The sequence below is a fragment of the Bombina bombina genome, chromosome 1 (genome assembly GCF_027579735.1).
Source record: "Bombina bombina isolate aBomBom1 chromosome 1, aBomBom1.pri, whole genome shotgun sequence".
In the NCBI taxonomy this organism is placed as follows: domain Eukaryota; kingdom Metazoa; phylum Chordata; class Amphibia; order Anura; family Bombinatoridae; genus Bombina; species Bombina bombina.
Window position 1 is genome coordinate 1,092,834,343 of NC_069499.1, and position 17,689 is coordinate 1,092,852,031.

Consider the following 17,689-nt stretch of genomic DNA (forward strand, 5'->3'; position numbering starts at 1 on the left):
GCACTTTGCTGAACTTATCTATACATCATTGAACTTTTAGATTTTAATCTATATGCTCTTACTAAATAATGTATTAAGGGAGACGTCCCTAATTTTAGCTTAAATTGTTTTCTAGTCAATAATTATTTTATATATATTACTCACATCTGTACTCTTCATTAACAGTTTTCTATAAATTATGTACACATGAGGATAACACCTTTATATAATCTTTAGAGATATCTTAAGCTTTGAGTGCCCTTACTACCACCTTTTTTTTTTTTTAGGCTAGGGCTTTTGGAACAGAGCTGAATGCCCTTTGAAGGGCAGTGAAAAAGAGCTGAATGCCCTTTGAAGGGCAATGTCTATACAAATGCCCCTTTAGGGGCAATGGGTAGTTTAGGATTTTTTTAGAGTTAGGTTTTTTATTTTGGAGGGTTGGTTGGATGGTGGGTTTTACTGTTGGGTGGACTTTGTATTTTTTTACAGGTGAAAGAGCTGTTTAACTTAGGGCAATGCCGGACAAAAGGCCCTTTTAAGGGCTATTGGTAGTTTATTGTAGGTTAGGGGGTGTTTTTTATTTTGGAGGGGCTTTTTTTTTTAGGGCTATTAGATTAGGTGTAATTGTTTTTATTTTTTATAATTTCGTTTATTATTTTATGTAAACTTAGTGTCTTTTATTTTTTGTAATTTAGTGTATATTATTTTTTGTAATTTTAGATTTTTTTTTTTCGTAGTGTTAGGTTTTTAATATTTGTAATTTATATTTTTTTATTGGAAGTATTTTTTATTTTATTAGAATAGTAATTTTAGGTTAATTTATAGTTTAATGTTAGGTTTATTTTTACTTCACAGGTACGTTTTTACTTATTTTAAGATAGTTATAGTGTAATTTTAATTTTAAGTTAGGGGGTGTTAGGTTTAGAGGTTAATAGTATAATTTAATGTTTTGCGATGTGGGGGGGCTGGCAGTTTAGGAGTTAATAGGTTTCTTTAGTAGCGGCAATGTGGGAGGTCAGATGTTTAGGGGTTAATAGGTTTATTTAGTGGTGGCGATGTCAGAGAGCGGCGGAATCTGGGTTAATAACTTTATTTTGGTGTTGACGATGTCGGGAGAAGCGGAATACTGGTTAATAAATGTATTATAGTGTCGGCGATGTCGGGGAGCGGTGGAATAGGGGTTAATAACTTTTATTAGTGTAGGAGATGTCAGGAGCTGCAGATTAGGGGTTAATAACTTTATTAAGGTGTCGGTGATGTCGGGGGTGGTGGGTTAGGGTTGTTTATACAAGGGGTTTATGTTAGGGTGTTAGGTTAAAACGTAACTTTTTTTTCCCCATAGACTTCAAAGGGGTTGAGTTATGGAGTTTTTTCATTCCGTACTTCAGGTATTAGGTTTTTTTCTGACACTCTCTTCCCATTGATATCTATGGGAGAAAGCGTGTCTGAGCTCATCAAAGCAGCCCTTAGCTTTTGCGCGGTATGGATCTTAACAACACCATATTGCATGCACAAGGAGGCTTTTCAGTAACTCGTAATGGCAGCGCTATGGAGAGAGAAATAACGCAACTTTTTGGCGTTAGTTTCACACCCTGTTTAGCGCAAAACTCGTAATCTAGGTGATAGAATTTAATGTGCCATAAATTGTAGATAGTCCATAAATGAATGAGGAGAGTTCCTGTGACAAACCCTACTGTCACTGGGGCTTCTGGAAGGGACTGTGGGCTAGCCTCCTGCCCACTGACTATTAATTCTAGAACTTGAAGGGATTCTGTATTTTGGGAGGCGGGTGCTGAGGGGACATTTGGACTATTGTAATAAACTGAGGGTTATAGGACTAATAGGAGTGTTAGGGGAAAGGGATTTTGCTGTTTCTCTTCCAGATCACATCTCAATGCCCCTCTCCCTATCCATAAAAACTTGCCCAGACTTTCAGGCACAAAAACAGCATTGCCTGCTCTAACCCCCCTTCAAGACTCAGAGACTTATTACAAGAGTTTACAATCAGCACAGACATTCCTATTGTATACATTCCTATTGTTTAATCATATCTAGTCTAGCTGTGAAGTGTGAGGGCAGTGGTGGGGGATTGTATGTCCTATTCAACAGTTTAGAGACATTAATATTGCTTACATTCCTATTGATTAATCTGCTGGTCTAGCTAATGTTTATTCATGGAGGGGAATTGTCCCTGGAAGGGTATAAAATGTGTGTTTCTCTGTCAATAATGGGTCATTCTGTTTTTACTCCAAAATCAGTCCTATCTGATTCTTGGGGTAATTTTCTGAAGCATTGGTGGTTCCAGCTGTTAGGGAAGCTGAACAGGCGGACACACCCAGAGAGGGTACGGAGAGGTCCGTCACATTGGTGGCAGCCGCGGGATCTGCTTCCTCCATGCAGAGCAGTTGAAAACACCATGGTGACAAAGTTTTCTGTTGACAGAGGAGAAGCACTGCAGTGGCCTGTAGCCATGGTCTTGGACAAGGGAGTCACACCAGCAGAAGCGCTGGCAAACAGGGCAGCGCACAAATGGCCTCTGCCCAGCACCTGTGATATCTCTGGAGTCCCAGGGAGAAGAGGTAGTCGACTTCTCTACCCAGCCACAGGCACCAGAGATTGATAATTTAATAGACTTTTCCTCTGAGGAGGGACAGACCAGTGAGCCTCCAGCAGAAGAGATGGCAACATGGCAGAGCGCTGCTGGCCTCTGCCCAGCACCAGCTCTGGGAAGCCAGGGTGAGGAGGTAACTGACTCCCCAGCGGCGATACAAGCATTCAGGAGACTGGGCAGTCGACTCAACTCCCCAGTGGTGGGACTGACTCCCCAATGTATTGTGGGGAGTTTCTACTTGACTAACACAGGTATAACCAGTGGATGGTCTGGGACCTGGTTAGTCTCCTTTTGGGGAGAAGGAATGTGGCAAACCCTAATGTCACTGGGGCTTCTGGAGGGGCTGTAGGCTAGCCTCCTGCCCACTGACTATAGACCCTGGAACTTGGGATATTGGGAGTATTGTGATAAACTGAGGGTAATAAGACTATTAGGAATGTTAGGGGGAAGGGATTTTGCTTTGTCTCTTCCAGATCACATCTGGATGCCCCTCTCCATATCCATAAAACCATGCCCAGACTTTCAGGCACCAAACCAGCATTGCCTGCTCCAACTCCCCCTTCAAGACTCAGAGACTTATTGCAAGAGTTTACAATCAGCACAGACATTCATATTGTTTACATTCCTATTGTATAATCATATCAAGTCTAGCTGTGAAGTGTGAGGGCAGGGGTGGGGGATTGTATGTCCTATTCAACAGTTTAAAGACATTTCAATTGTTTACATTCCTATTATTTAATCTGCTGCTCTAGCTAATGTTTATTCATGGAGGGCGATTGTCCCTGGAAGTGTTTAAAATGTCTGATTCTTGGGGTAATTTTCTGAAGCATTGGTGGTTCCAGCTGTTAGGGAAGCTGAACAGGCGGACATACCCAGAGAGGGTACCGAGAGGTCCGTCACAGTTCATATCTTAAGTCTCTACTTATTAGGCTTTTCTCAAATCATTTTATAGATTGGAACATCTCATTAAAGGTTAAGGGGCTAAATTATCAAGCTCCGAATGGAGCTTGATGCTCCTGTTTCGGCGCCAGCCTTCAGGCTCACCTGAAACAGCAGTTATAAAGCAGCAGTCTAAAGACCGCTGCTCCATAACTTGTCCACTGCCTCTGAGGCTGCGGACATTACTAAGCCCGATCCTATACAATCGGGCTGATTGACACCCCCTTGGATGCGAATCTGCAGGGGGTGGCATTGCACAAGCAGTTCACAAAAACTGCTTGTGTAATGATTAATGCCAAAAGCATATGCTGTCGGCATTTATGGATGTGCGGCGGACATGATACGTTACATCTTATATACCTGCTCGCACTTTAATAAATTGACCCCTTAGTGTCCATTTTTCCAGTTTTTGCAAGGTACATTGGTAATATCTATGTGTTAGTGAATAACAGCAAAAATTATTAACAGAAAATTCAGTATACAAAATTACAGTAACCTAGGGTTATCTAGATAAATGAGTAGAAACCGAAAGGAGAGTTCTAAAAATATATCTCCACAACGTACATACAGATGTTTTAGAATTTCTCAATAGAGCCATTTGTGATCGATAATTTGTTTTTTATGATTTAGTTTTTGCTAAAACTCTATTGAAAGTCTTACAAGTAGGTGGAATTTTATGAGATACCGATTCATTTTTTTTATATTTGCTGCTGTAGTGATTGAGGACAGCAGATTAATAGACACAGAAATAATCCAGTAACTCTATATTGTTGTATGTTCTTTGGAATTTAGTCCAGCACATAAAGAGTCTGATGTTTTAAGCCCCAGCTAAGCAAAGCTTATTTATATAAATGAGGCAAATAAACATGTTTCAAATTGTGCAACACTACTAGATGCCTTGCTTCTTCTCATATGGCATTCTGCTTACCCAGGTAATATATATGGCCCCCCCTTACCTAACACCTCACTACACACTGCTATCTCTCAGTATAAACAATGACAGAATAAATTAAACAAGGGACAAACTTAGAAGGCAGAGACAGGAAGTCAAAAACTGTCATAAAAAAACTGAACACTTGGCATTCATATACCTTTAACTCCTGATTCTGACTTAATTATCTTTCACTTTCACCCCCTATCAGACCCTTTGTTGCTCAATCTCCTTTGATTCACTCTGTCCGGCCTGTAAAAATATATATTTGTGTGTGCGTGTCTGTGTTTGTGCATGTGTGTGTGTGTGCATCTGTGTGTGTGATTGTGTATGTACTGTATGTGTGTGTGTGAGTGAGAGAGATAGGGGCCTAGTTATCAAGCCGTCAACCTCAAATACGCTGGAATTCCGCATCGTATTTGTGGCGAGGCTGATACGCCTTAGTTATCAAAGGCTTGAGACCGGCAAAAGTAGAATTTTGTGACGTAAGCATCGATCCGCCGGACTCAGTCCGACACAGATCGATTCTTACGTCACTCCAGATGTTCCGTACACAAGTGCGGAACATTCTCACTACTTTTGCTAGTTATCAAAAAACTAGCAGGTACGCTCTGCACTTTTACGGCCCAGCGTACCTGGTTTCAATCCGCCACCCCTGAAGGCGGCGGATCCCATAGGAATCAATGGGAGTCTGACCATAGCGAAAGTACAAGTTCGCTGCTGACAGACATCCCATTGATTCCTATGGGAGCTGTCTACACCTAACACCCTAACATGTACCCCGAGTCTAAACACCACTAATCTGTCCCCCCCTACACCGCCGCAACTAAATAAAGTTATTACCCCCTAAACCGCCGCTCCCGGAGCCCACCGCAAGCTACTCTATACATATTAACCCCTAAACCGCCACTCCCGGCGCCCACCGCAACTATAATAAATGTATTAACCCCTAAACCGCCGCTCCCTGAACCCGCCGCAACCTATATTAAATGTATTAACCCCTAATCTGCCCCCCCTACACCGTCGCCACCTATAATAAATTTATTAACCCCTATCCTGCCCCCCACTACGCCGCCGCCACTGTAATAAAATTATTAACCCCTAAACCTAAGTCTAACCCTAACCCTAATGCCCCCCTAACTTAAATATTAATAAAATAAATCTAAATAAATTAACTCTTATTAACTAAATGAATCCTGTTTAAAACTAAATACTTACCTTTAAAATAAACCCTAATATAGCTACAATATAAATAATAATTATATTCTAGCTATCTTAGGATTTATATTTATTTTACAGGTACCTTTCAATTTATTTTAACTAGGTACAATAGCTATTAAATAGTTATTAACTATTTAATAGCTTACCTAGCTAAAATAAAGAGAAATGTACCTGTTAAATAAATCCTAACCTAAGTTACAATTACACCTAACACTACACTATACTTTAATAAATTAATCCCATTTAAAAATAAATACTTACCTGTAAAATAAACCCGAAGATAGCTACAATGTAATTAATAATTATATTGTAGCTATCTTAGGATTTATATTTATTTTACAGGTAACTTTGTATTTATTTTAGCTAGTTAGAATAGTTATTAAATAGTTATTAACTATTTAATAACTACCTAGCTAAAAGAAATACAAAATTATCTGTAAAATAAATCCTAACTTAAGTTACAACTAAACCTAATACTACACTATCATTAAATTAATTAAATAAACTACCTACAAATAACTACAATTAAATACAATTACATAAACTAACTAAAGTACAAAAAATAAAAAAAGCTAAGTTACAAAAAATAAAAAAAAAAGTTACAAACATGTTAAAAATATTACAACAATTTTAAGCTACTTACACCTAATCTAAGCACCCTAATAAAATAACAAACCCCCCCAAAATAAAAAAATGCCCTACCCTATTCTAAATTAAATAAATTTCAAAGCTCTTTTACCTTACCAGCCCTTAAAAGGGCCATTTGTGGGGGCATGCCCCAAAGAAAACAGCTCTTTTGCCTGTAAAAGAAAAATACAACCCCCCCCCCAACATTAAAACCCACCACCCACATACCCCTAATCTAACCCAAACCCCCCTTACAAAAACCTAACACTAATCCCCTGAAGATCATCCTACCTTTAGTTGTCTTCACTCAGCCGAGCCACCGATGGAACTGAAGAGGACATCCGGAGCGGAAGAAGTTAATCCTCCAAGCGGCGCTGAAGAAATCTTCCATCCGATGAAGTCATCATCCAGGCGGCGCTGAAGAAAAGTCTTCGATCCGGCCGATGTCATCTTCAAAGAGGCGCTGAAGAGGTCTTCTATCCGGGCGAAGTCATCTTCCAAGCCGGGTCTTGAATCTTCCTTCCGCCGACGCGGAACCACCTTCTTCACCGACGGACTACGACGAATGACGGCTCCTTTAAGGGACGTCATCCAAGATGGCGTCCCCTCAATTCCGATTGGCTAATAGGATTCTATCAGCCAATCGGAATTAAGGTAGGAAAATTCTGATTGGCTGATGGAATCAGCCAATCAGATTCAAGTTCAATCCGATTGGCTGATCCAATCAGCCAATCAGATTGAGCTCGCATTCTATTGGCTGATCGGAACAGCCAATAGAATGCGAGCTCAATCTGATTGGCTGATTCCATCAGCCAATCAGATTTTTCCTACCTTAATTCCGATTGGCTGATAGAATCCTATCAGCCAATCGGAATTGAGGGGACGCCATCTTGGATGACGTCCCTTAAAGGAGCCGTCATTCGTCGTAGTCCGTCGGGGAAGAAGGTGGTTCCGCGTCGGCGGAAGGAAGATTCAAGACCCAGCTTGGAAGATGACTTCGCCCGGATAGAAGACCTCTTCAGAGCCTCTTTGAAGATGACATGGGCCGGATCGAAGACTTTTCTTCAGCGCCGCCTGGATGATGACTTCATCGGATGGAAGATTTCTTCAGCGCCGCTTGGAGGATTAACTTCTTCCGCTCCGGATGTCCTCTTCAGTTCCATCGGTGGCTCGGCTGAGTGAAGACAACTAAAGGTAGGATGATCTTCAGGGGATTAGTGTTAGGTTTTTGTAAGGGGGGTTTGGGTTAGATTAGGGGTATGTGGGTGGTGGGTTTTAATGTTGGGGGGGGGGTTGTATTTTTCTTTTACAGGCAAAAGAGCTGTTTTCTTTGGGGCATGCCCCCACAAATGGCCCTTTTAAGGGCTGGTAAGGTAAAAGAGCTTTGAAATTTATTTAATTTAGAATAGGGTAGGGCATTTTTTTATTTTGGGGGGGTTTGTTATTTTATTAGGGGGCTTAGATTAGGTGTAAGTAGCTTAAAATTGTAATATTTTTAACATGTTTGTAACTTATTTTTTTATTTTTTGTAACTTAGCTTTTTTTATTTTTTGTACTTTAGTTAGTTTATGTAATTGTATTTAATTGTAGTTATTTGTAGGTAGTTTATTTAATTAATTTAATGATAGTGTAGTATTAGGTTTAATTGTAACTTAGGTTAGGATTTATTTTACAGGTAATTTTGTATTTCTTTTAGCTAGGTAGTTATTAAATAGTTAATAACTATTTAATAACTATTCTAACTAGCTAAAATAAATACAAAGTTACCTGTAAAATAAATATAAATCCTAAGATAGCTACAATATAATTATTAATTATATTGTAGCTATCATAGGGTTTATTTTACAGGTAAGTATTTATTTTTAAATAGGAATAATTTATTAAAGTATAGTGTAGTGTTAGGTGTAATTATAACTTAGGTTAGGATTTATTTTACAGGTAAATTTCTCTTTATTTTAGCTAGGTAGCTATTAAATAGTTAATAACTATTTAATAGCTTTTGTACCTGGTTAAAATAAATTGAAAGGTACCTGTAAAATAAAAATAAATCCTAAGATAGCTAGAATATAATTATTATTTATATTGTAGCTCTATTAGGGTTTATTTTAAAGGTAAGTATTCAGTTTTAAATAGGATTCATTTAGTTAATAAGAGTTAATTTATTTAGATTTATTTAATTAATATTTAAGTTAGGGGGCGTTAGGGTTAGGGTTAGACTTAGGTTTAGGGGTTAATCATTTTATTACAGTGGCGGCGGTGTAGTGGGGGGCAGGATAGGGGTTAATAAATTTATTATAGGTGGCGACGGTGTAGGGGGGGCAGGATAGGGGTTAATAGGTTTAACATAGGTTGCGGCGGGTTCAGGGAGCGGCGGTTTAGGGGTTAAACTATTTATTTAGTTGCGGAGAGGTGCGGGATCAGCAGGATAGGGGTTAATAATTTTATAATAGAGGGCGGCGGTGTAGGGGGGCAGGATAGGGGTTACTAGGTATACTGTAGGTGGCAGCGGTGTCCGGGAGCGGCGGTTTAGGGGTTAATACATTTATAAGAGTTGCGGCAGGGTCTAGGAGCGGCGGTTTAAAGGTTAATACATTTATAAGAGTTGCGGCGGGGTCTAGGAGCGGCGGTTTAAGGGTTAGTAACTTTATTGAGTTGCGGGAGGCTCCGGGGGCGCCGGTATAGGGGGTAGAACAGTGTAGTTTAGTGTGAGTGCTTAGTGACAGGCTAGCAATAAAGCTGGGAAAAAGCCAAAGGGCAGCGAGATCGGATGAGTGATAACTCTCACAGTCCGCTGCTCATCGTCCCGCGGCTTTTTGACAGCTTTATTTGATAACTTAGGCGTATTTTTTCAGGTCCGCGGCGGCGATGTGAGGCGAGCTTAGGCGGGCGTATTGGGCCGGCGAAGCCAGAAAAGTAGACGGCTTGATAACTACCCCCTATAGAGAGAGAGATGATAAAGAATTGTGGAGACAAAACAATTAAAAAGCAAAAAGAGAAAACTAAAAGAACATAAAATCAAGCGTTTGCATTTACAATCCTAACATCAACACTTCCTGTGTACTGAAAAACAATGTTTTCATTCTTTTCTATTGTTTGACTGTAACTTCACTAACTGATATGTGTGAGCAATATGGGGTGTAGTGCGGCTCCTTGCGTGCTTCGGAAGTAGAGTGTGAATTATTAGTTATTTATTTATTTTATTTATAAAATATTTTACCAGAAGGATACATTGAGATTTCTCTCGTTTTCAAGTATGTCCTGTGAAACTAAGTGGTATATTTAACAATGTGCGAGCGGACATGATACGAAGTAGTGTATCATGTCCGCGGCACATCACTGCCCATCGATAAATGTAGACAGCATATGCTGTCAGCATTTATCATTGCACCAGCAGTTCTTGTAAACTGCTGGTGCAATGCCGCCCCCTGCAGATTTGTAGCCAATCGGGCTGCTGTTCAGTAAGCTGGTCCATTGTAGAGATGCCAGTCTGCTCCTACTAGCACATAAAACTGGGTAAAGAGATGAGTTAGGTTAGGGGGTTAAAGAAGCAGAAAGAAGCAGAAGAAGTTGTAAAGTAATAGGGGCCTGTTTACTATGGTGCATATGGTGCATATGCTGGGGGCATTTATCATTGCACCAGCAGTTCGTGTGAACTACTGCTGAAATGTCGCCCCATGCAGAGTCACGGCCTATTGGCCGCTAGCAGGGGGTGTCAATCAATCCGATCGTATTCAATCGGGTTGATTTAAGTCTGCCGACTCGGAGCAGGCGGACAAGTTATGGAGTTATAGACCACTGCTTCATAACTTCTTGATAACTTCTGAAACAAGGAGCCTTAAGCTCCATACAGAGCTTGATAAATATGTCCCATAGAGGGAATGTTAAGGTAAGAATTAAGCCCTTAAAATAAAATAAAGGAAACAAAAAAATGCTGGTGCATTCATTTGGAATTTAATTTTGTTAAATTGAAACGAAAATGTGATTTTTGCGAATAATCTCTAGTTTAAATCTATAGACATATGTATAAGTGCATTTCAGACCTTTGCAGTCAAGTAGCTGAAAACATGGGAAACCATATTTATGTAATATTCATATTTAATAAAGTGTTTAACTGTGTATTTACTGTAAATTTTCCACATTCCAATGTTCTCCACATACTGGAATATGGTTTAAATTTTTTAAATAGATATTCATATATATATATAGAATGTTTAACAACTATAGAGGCTAGAAAAAAGACTGCATATAAAGGTACCACCCATAGAGGAAATTTATGTCAAAAAATAAAGGGTAAACACAATTGCGAATCGCTTTATTCTTTACGTTCAAATTCATATTACAAGTGGCGGGCTATCAAAATTATCGCAAACTTGAATTTAGCTCCCCATATTTTCTATTTACAAAAAAAAAAACTACTTTAAAAGAGAACTAACCTGTACAATGAAATACGAACCTATTAAAAATAATAAAAACCAACCATTACTAAAAATAAAAAAACTACTATTACTAAAAATAAACATTCCAACAAAAGAAACTAACATTACAAAAAAAAGTCTAACATTACAATAATTATCATTTTTTTTAATTTACTCCTATTCTAATTCCCCCCCGCAAAAAAAAAAACACCCAAAATAAAAAAAGCCCTATTCTAAAATTAAACTACCAATATCCCTTAAAAGGACCTTTTGTAGGGCATTGCCCTATAGCGTATCATTAATCGCATTAAACGCATTAATCCCTCAAACATTAAGTCCCCACCCTCCAAAAAAAAAAAAACTAATCTAATCAGTGCCATGAAAAAGGAATTTGGCTGGGCATTGCCCTTAAAATGTCATTCAGCTCTTTGCTGTTCATTAAAAACCTAATCTTTAAAAAAATTACATTAACCCCCAAGTTGACACTCACAGCTGTTAAAGGGCCATAATACCCAAATGTTTAAACACTTGAAAGTGATGCAGTATAGCTGTAAAAAGCTGACTAGAAAATATCACCTGAATATCTCTATGTAAAAATGAAAGATATTTTACCTTTAAAAGTTTCTCAGTAGCCACATCCCATTGTAAAGGACTTCTAAACAACAAATCAGTATGTCTGTCCCGGAACAGCGGAAGGAGCGAGCTTTCGTGCACACTCATCTTATTTCCCTATTCAGTGTAAGGAAGTTTACATTGAAGTTAAGTGAAATCTCATGAGATCACAGTAAAAGAGTTCATGACCTCAGCACTGCTTATGCTGATTAGCTGCTGTTCATTTCTTCATTTTTTTATTATTTTTTTTTACCTGCAGCTGAGCATCAGTTGAGTATAACTTTTTACACAGAATTTACTCTGAGCTGAGGAAATTGTGAGGTAAAATATCTTCCTTTTTTACATAGAGATGCTCAGGTGATATTTTCCTGTCAGCTTTTTACAGTTATACTGCATCAGTTTCAAGTGATTTAGCATATGAGTATTATGTCCCTTTAATGGTGGCCGTGCTCCATCTTCATCCTGCCATTGGTCCTTCTTCATCCATCTACTACTCCGGCTGTCCATCTTCTTATCTTCTTCCCTTTGGTGGCTGAGGTGATGGCAGCAGTGCTGACAGCAGGAGTCCTCATTTGACATAAAGTACAGGGTGCTCCTCTTCATGTGCTCCACAGCTGCACACTGAATTGGGAATGTGATGTATCCCTTTTATATGGGGCTTTATATGGGGGTACCCTTGCATTTCTATTGGCTGATTTGAATATTCAAATTCAAATCATCCAATAGGATGAAAAGAAAGCTTTCATTCTATTGGCTGATTTGAATTTGAAGATTCAAATCAGCCAACAGGAATGCAAGGGTACCCCTATTTAAAATGATATACCTCCCATTCCCAATTCATTGTGCGGCTGGGGACCTCATGAAGAGGAGAGTCCTGCACTTTGTATCAAGATGAAGACCACTGTTCCCACCACTGCTGCTATCACCACCGTTACTACCGCTGCTGGCGGGAAGAAGATAAGAAGATGGACCAGCAGAGTAGAAGATGAAGGAAGAAGGACCACCGGGATGCAGATGGATCAACGTCAGTGAGTACCAACTTGGGGGTTAGTGTTAGGAATATATATATATTTTTTTTTAAATATTATTTTTTTTTTCTTTAAGGGAAGCAAAAGAGTTGAATGCCTAGCCAGATGCCCTTTTCATGGCACTTTGTAGATTAGTTTTTTTTTTTGTAATGCTAGTTTTTTTAAGTTTTTTTAATGGTATTATTTTTATTTTTAGTAATGATAGTTTTTGGTTTTTAAAAGGTAAGATTATGTTTTTATTTCATTTTAAAGGTATTTTTTTGTTAAGGTAGTTAGGATTTTGTTTTGTAAATTTTGGGGCATTTTAATTTTGGTTGAGTTAGGGAGTGATAGGGGGTTTAGATGTTAGTGTATTACTTTGTGATGTGGGGGGATGGCGGTTTACGGGTTAATAGTTTAGATAGTTTGCAATGTTGCGGGATGGCTGTTTAGGGGTTAATAATTAATTAGATAGTTTGCGATGTGGAGGGATGGCGGTTTAGGGGTTAATAACATATTTAGTTAGTTTGCATGTGGGTGTGTGGCAGTTTAGGGATTAATAGTGTAGTGGGAACTTTGCGGTGGGATATGTGGTGGTTTAGGGGTTATTAGACTAGGGGCTTATGGTGATTCGGGTTAGTGCGCGAGTAGGGTGTTAGTTTTTTTGTACTTTTTTGCTTCATTGACTTCTATGGAGCACTAGGTTTTCATGCTAGAGGTAGGTAATTTTTGCTAGTCAGGTTAGCGCTAGAACAATCATTTTTATCTTCCAACTTGTAATATCAGCGCAACCCGACTTGTGCAAATGACTTACCGCTAGCGCAATTAGTACTCTAGCGCAAGTTCTAGTTAGAGCTCCACTTGTAATCTACCTCAAAAAGTCTTAATTTCTTTCAGTATTTTTAAATGTTGCATGTGTAAATCAAAAAAGGTACCAAAGCTCAAATGAATCACCTTAGTTAGCTAACACATAGATACAAACAATTACCACACCATAGAAACATGGTTTAAATGGTGAACATATATAAAAAAAAGTCCTCATAAAACATAAATGCACATATACATACTGGCCATTATATAAAAGGGGGCAATTTATTAAATGTTGAGCGGATATGATTCGCTGTACCGCATCATGTCCACCCAACATCCCTAAATGCCGACAGCATATGCTGTCGGTATTTAACATTGCACTTCGCTTTTAAGGCCTATTGGTAGCTTAGTTTTTGAATATGGCTTTTTTATTTTGTGGTGTTTTTTTTTTGGGGGGGGGGGATTGGATTAGGAGTATATTTTTTGCTAATTACTTTGTTATTTTTTGTAATGTTAGACTTTTTTTATTTTTGGTAATGTTAGCTTTTTTTGTAATGTTAGGATGTTTTTTTTTGTAATGGTATTATTTTTATTTTTAGTAATGATAGTTTTTTGTTTTTTAAAGCTATTTCAATTGTAATTGGGCATATTGTATACCAAATCCTGATGTCATGCCTTAAATATGCATTATCAGTGTTGTTTTATTATATATGCACCAAAGAGTATTTGTCCCTGCCACCCCCTGCACATTCGCGGATAATTGTCCGCTAGCTTGGGGTGCCAATCATCCCGATCGGTTCGGGATGATTGCAGTCCGCCACCTAAAAGGTGGTGGACAAGTTGAGGAGCAGCGGTCTTATGACCGCTGCTTCTTAACTTATGTTTCCGGCGAGCTGGAAACGTCAGACAGAGAAAGCAGCATCCGCTGCTTATTAAATCCCCCCTTTGGTGTATAAAGTTTTTCTGTCCTTATGCGTTTTTATAAAATGAATACAACTATTTCATTTCTTATTGGGCATATCGTATACCAAGTCCTGATGTCATGTCTTAAATATGCATTATCAGTGTTGTTTTATTATATATGCACCAAAAGGATTTGTCCCTGCCACGCCAAGTATCCCATATAACGGTCAACTCCAGCCTCTTTACCGCATCCTGTTACTTGCAGTCAGTGGGAAACTTATAAACAGATAATCTCATTATACGACCTTATATCCTGCTGCTTAGGGATTTCAGCCTACCACCTCGGCCTCCACCACTGTAGACGTCCCATTCAGCTTGAGATATTTTTTGCTGGTAGCAACCGCATCAGCAAGGCAATTTTCATTATATTTCAGGACTCTTTGCTCCAAGCTTATATATATATATATATATACAGTGGATATAAAAAGTCTACACACCCCTGTTAAAATGTCATGTTTTTGTGATGTAAAAAAATGAGACAAAGATAAATAATTTCAGAACTTTTTCCACCTTTAATGTGACCTATTAACTGTACAACTCAATTGAAAAACAAACTGAAATCTTTTAGGTAAAGGGAAATAAAAATAAAAAAAATAAAATAATATGGTTGCATAAGTGTGAACACCCTTAAACTAATACTTTATTGAAGCACCTTTTGATTTTATTACAGCACTCAGTCTTTTTTGTTAATGAGTTTTTCAGCATGGCACATCTTGACTTGCCAATATTTACCAACTCTTCTTTGCAAAAACACTCTAAATCTGTCAGAATGCGAGGGCATCTCCTGTGCACAGCCCTCTTCAGATCACCCCACAGATTTTGAATTGGGCTCTGGCTGGGCCATCCCAAAACTTTAATCTTCTTCTGGTGAAGCCATTCCTTTGTTGATTTGGATGTATGCTTTGGGTCGTTGTCATGCTGAAAGATGAAGTTCCTCTTCATGGTTTTGTGCCAATATTGTCTGGTATTTGGAACTGTTCATTATTCCCTCTACCTTGACTAAGGCTCCAGTTCTAGGTGAAGAAAAACAGCCCCAAAGCATTGACACCACTATGCTTCACTGTGGGTATGGTGTTTTTTTGGTGATATGCAGTGTTGTTTTTGCGCCAAACATATCTTTTGGAATTATGGCCAAAAAGTTCAACTTTGGTTTTATCAGACCAGAACACCTTTTGCAACATGCTTTTGGGAAACTTCAGATGTGTTTTTGCAAAATTTTGCCGGGCTTGGATGTTTTTTTTTGTAAGAAAAGGCTTCCGTCTTGCCACTCTACCCCATAGCCCAGACATATGAAGAATACGTGTGATTGTTGTCACATGTACCACACAGCCAGTACTTGCCAGATATTCCTGCAGCTCCTTTAATGTTGCTGTAGGCCTCTTGGCAGCCTCCCAGACCAGTTTTCTTCTTGTCTTTTTATCAATTTTGGAGGGACATCCAGTTCTTGGTAATGCCACTGTTGCACCATATTTTCTTCACTTGATGATGACTGTCTTCACTGTGTTCCATGGTATATCTAATGCCTTGGAAATTCTTTTGTACCCTTCTCCTGACTGATACCTTTTAACAATGAGATCCCTCTGATGCTTTAGAAGCTCTCTGCGGACCATGGCTTTTGCTCTATGATGCGACTAACAAAATTTCTGGGAAGACCTACTAGAACAGCTGAACTTTATTTTGGGTTAATCAGAGGCACTTTAAATGATGACAGGTGTGTACTGACTCCTATTTAACATGATTTTGAATGTGATTGCTTAATTCTGAACACAGCTACATCCCCAGTTATGAAAGGCTGTTCATACTTATGCAACCATATTATTTTATTTTTTTATTTTTACTTCTCTTTACCTAAAAGATTTCAGTTTGTTTTTCAATTGATTTGTACAGTTTATAGGTCACATTAAAGGTGGAAAAAGTTCTGAAATGATTTATCTTTGTCTCATTTTTTTTACATCACAGAAACCTGACATTTTAACAGGGGTGTGTAGACTTTTTATATCCACTGTGTATATATATATATATATATTTAAGAATAAATAGAACATATTCTTCTATGTAAGAGCATTGGAATGTGAAATATTAATTTTATTATTGTTATTTTTTTCCAGTTTTCACACTCCAATGAAGTCTATGGGAGAAAATGTTAACACGATCACTATATTTGAAGTTCAACCTTTTCCATGCGTAGTGTTTTCACTCACACACAAACTTCTAGAGAAGTTAACGTACGAGCGGGAGCACAAAATAGGACTCAACTGATAATTTAGCCCTGTGTTTGGTATTCAATTGCTTATATGTGGGCAAGGTCTAACCATTAGATGCCACTTATTGCCACCATCAACAACAATACATATTCCCTACTTAAATATGATGCTGTTTCTAACAAAACTCTGATTTTCACTCTCTGGAAGCATTTAGGAGAGAATCACATGTCAAAAATCTGTTAAACAATTAGATAAGAAAAGTGTAAAGGGAATTAACACCTATGTTTAATTGTGCTTACCTTAAAATGCCTGTTATTAAATTTCCCCTAAGCCTTTTTCTTTATTCTATGATACATTGAGAAATTTACATCCTCTGTGCTAACATTCTGTTTTCCTTTTTATTTTCAGTTGTTGTCTAAACACTTCTATCAGATCTGATCTTTTCTAAAGTAACATATGCTCTTTTTAGAAGACCTTTTTGTTATGAACTTGGCACACAAATAAGCCAACTGTTCTAAAACATGGCAGAAAATAATTTAATCTTCTGTGTGACACATTGCTAAGAAGCTCTGCAAATCAAGAGGGGGTATATTATTACAGCATAAATAAAATGGTATATATATACCACTGTATAAAGCTTCTGACAAATAAAGGCTTTCTCCATAATAAAATTAAGTGAGTACCTCTAAATAAATGTGTGTCCTTTTTTTCTCTTTGTCTTCTATCAACAAAATACTCTACAATTTTTTCTCAAATTTGCCAATTTTCCAAAGGCACAGTAAGTTTCATATGAAAATGTAATGAAATTTGTTCAAATTTCCATTCAGTAGATTACACTGGGCCAAATTACTAGGGAAACACTATTTAGCGCTTTCACTAGATCTTTAATTGTGATAGAGGTACATTTTTTGTGAGCGTCAGGTTGCGCTAGTATTATGAGTTGAAAGTAAAAAGTTATCACTCTTGCACTAACCTGACGCGCGCAACAAGTCTAACTCAGAATATCACGTGCGCTATAACCAACTCCCCTATAGAAGTCAATGGAGCAAAAAAGTGGAAAAAAACTAAAACACCTAATTTGTGCGCAAACCCAATACCATATTCTCATGTGCGCTAACCCATCATGAAAATATGAATATTTCACATTCAAATGTTCTTCACATACAAGAATATGTTCTATTTATTTATACATACATATTTATACATACCGTATATCCGAGGTTATTTTGGTACAATATATTTCTATTCCTATATATACATAATTATATATATATATATATATATATATATATATATATATATATATAACACACAGAGAAAACCCAGCACTCACTTACAAGCTCTCAGCTAAGATTTAAAAGCAAAAATGG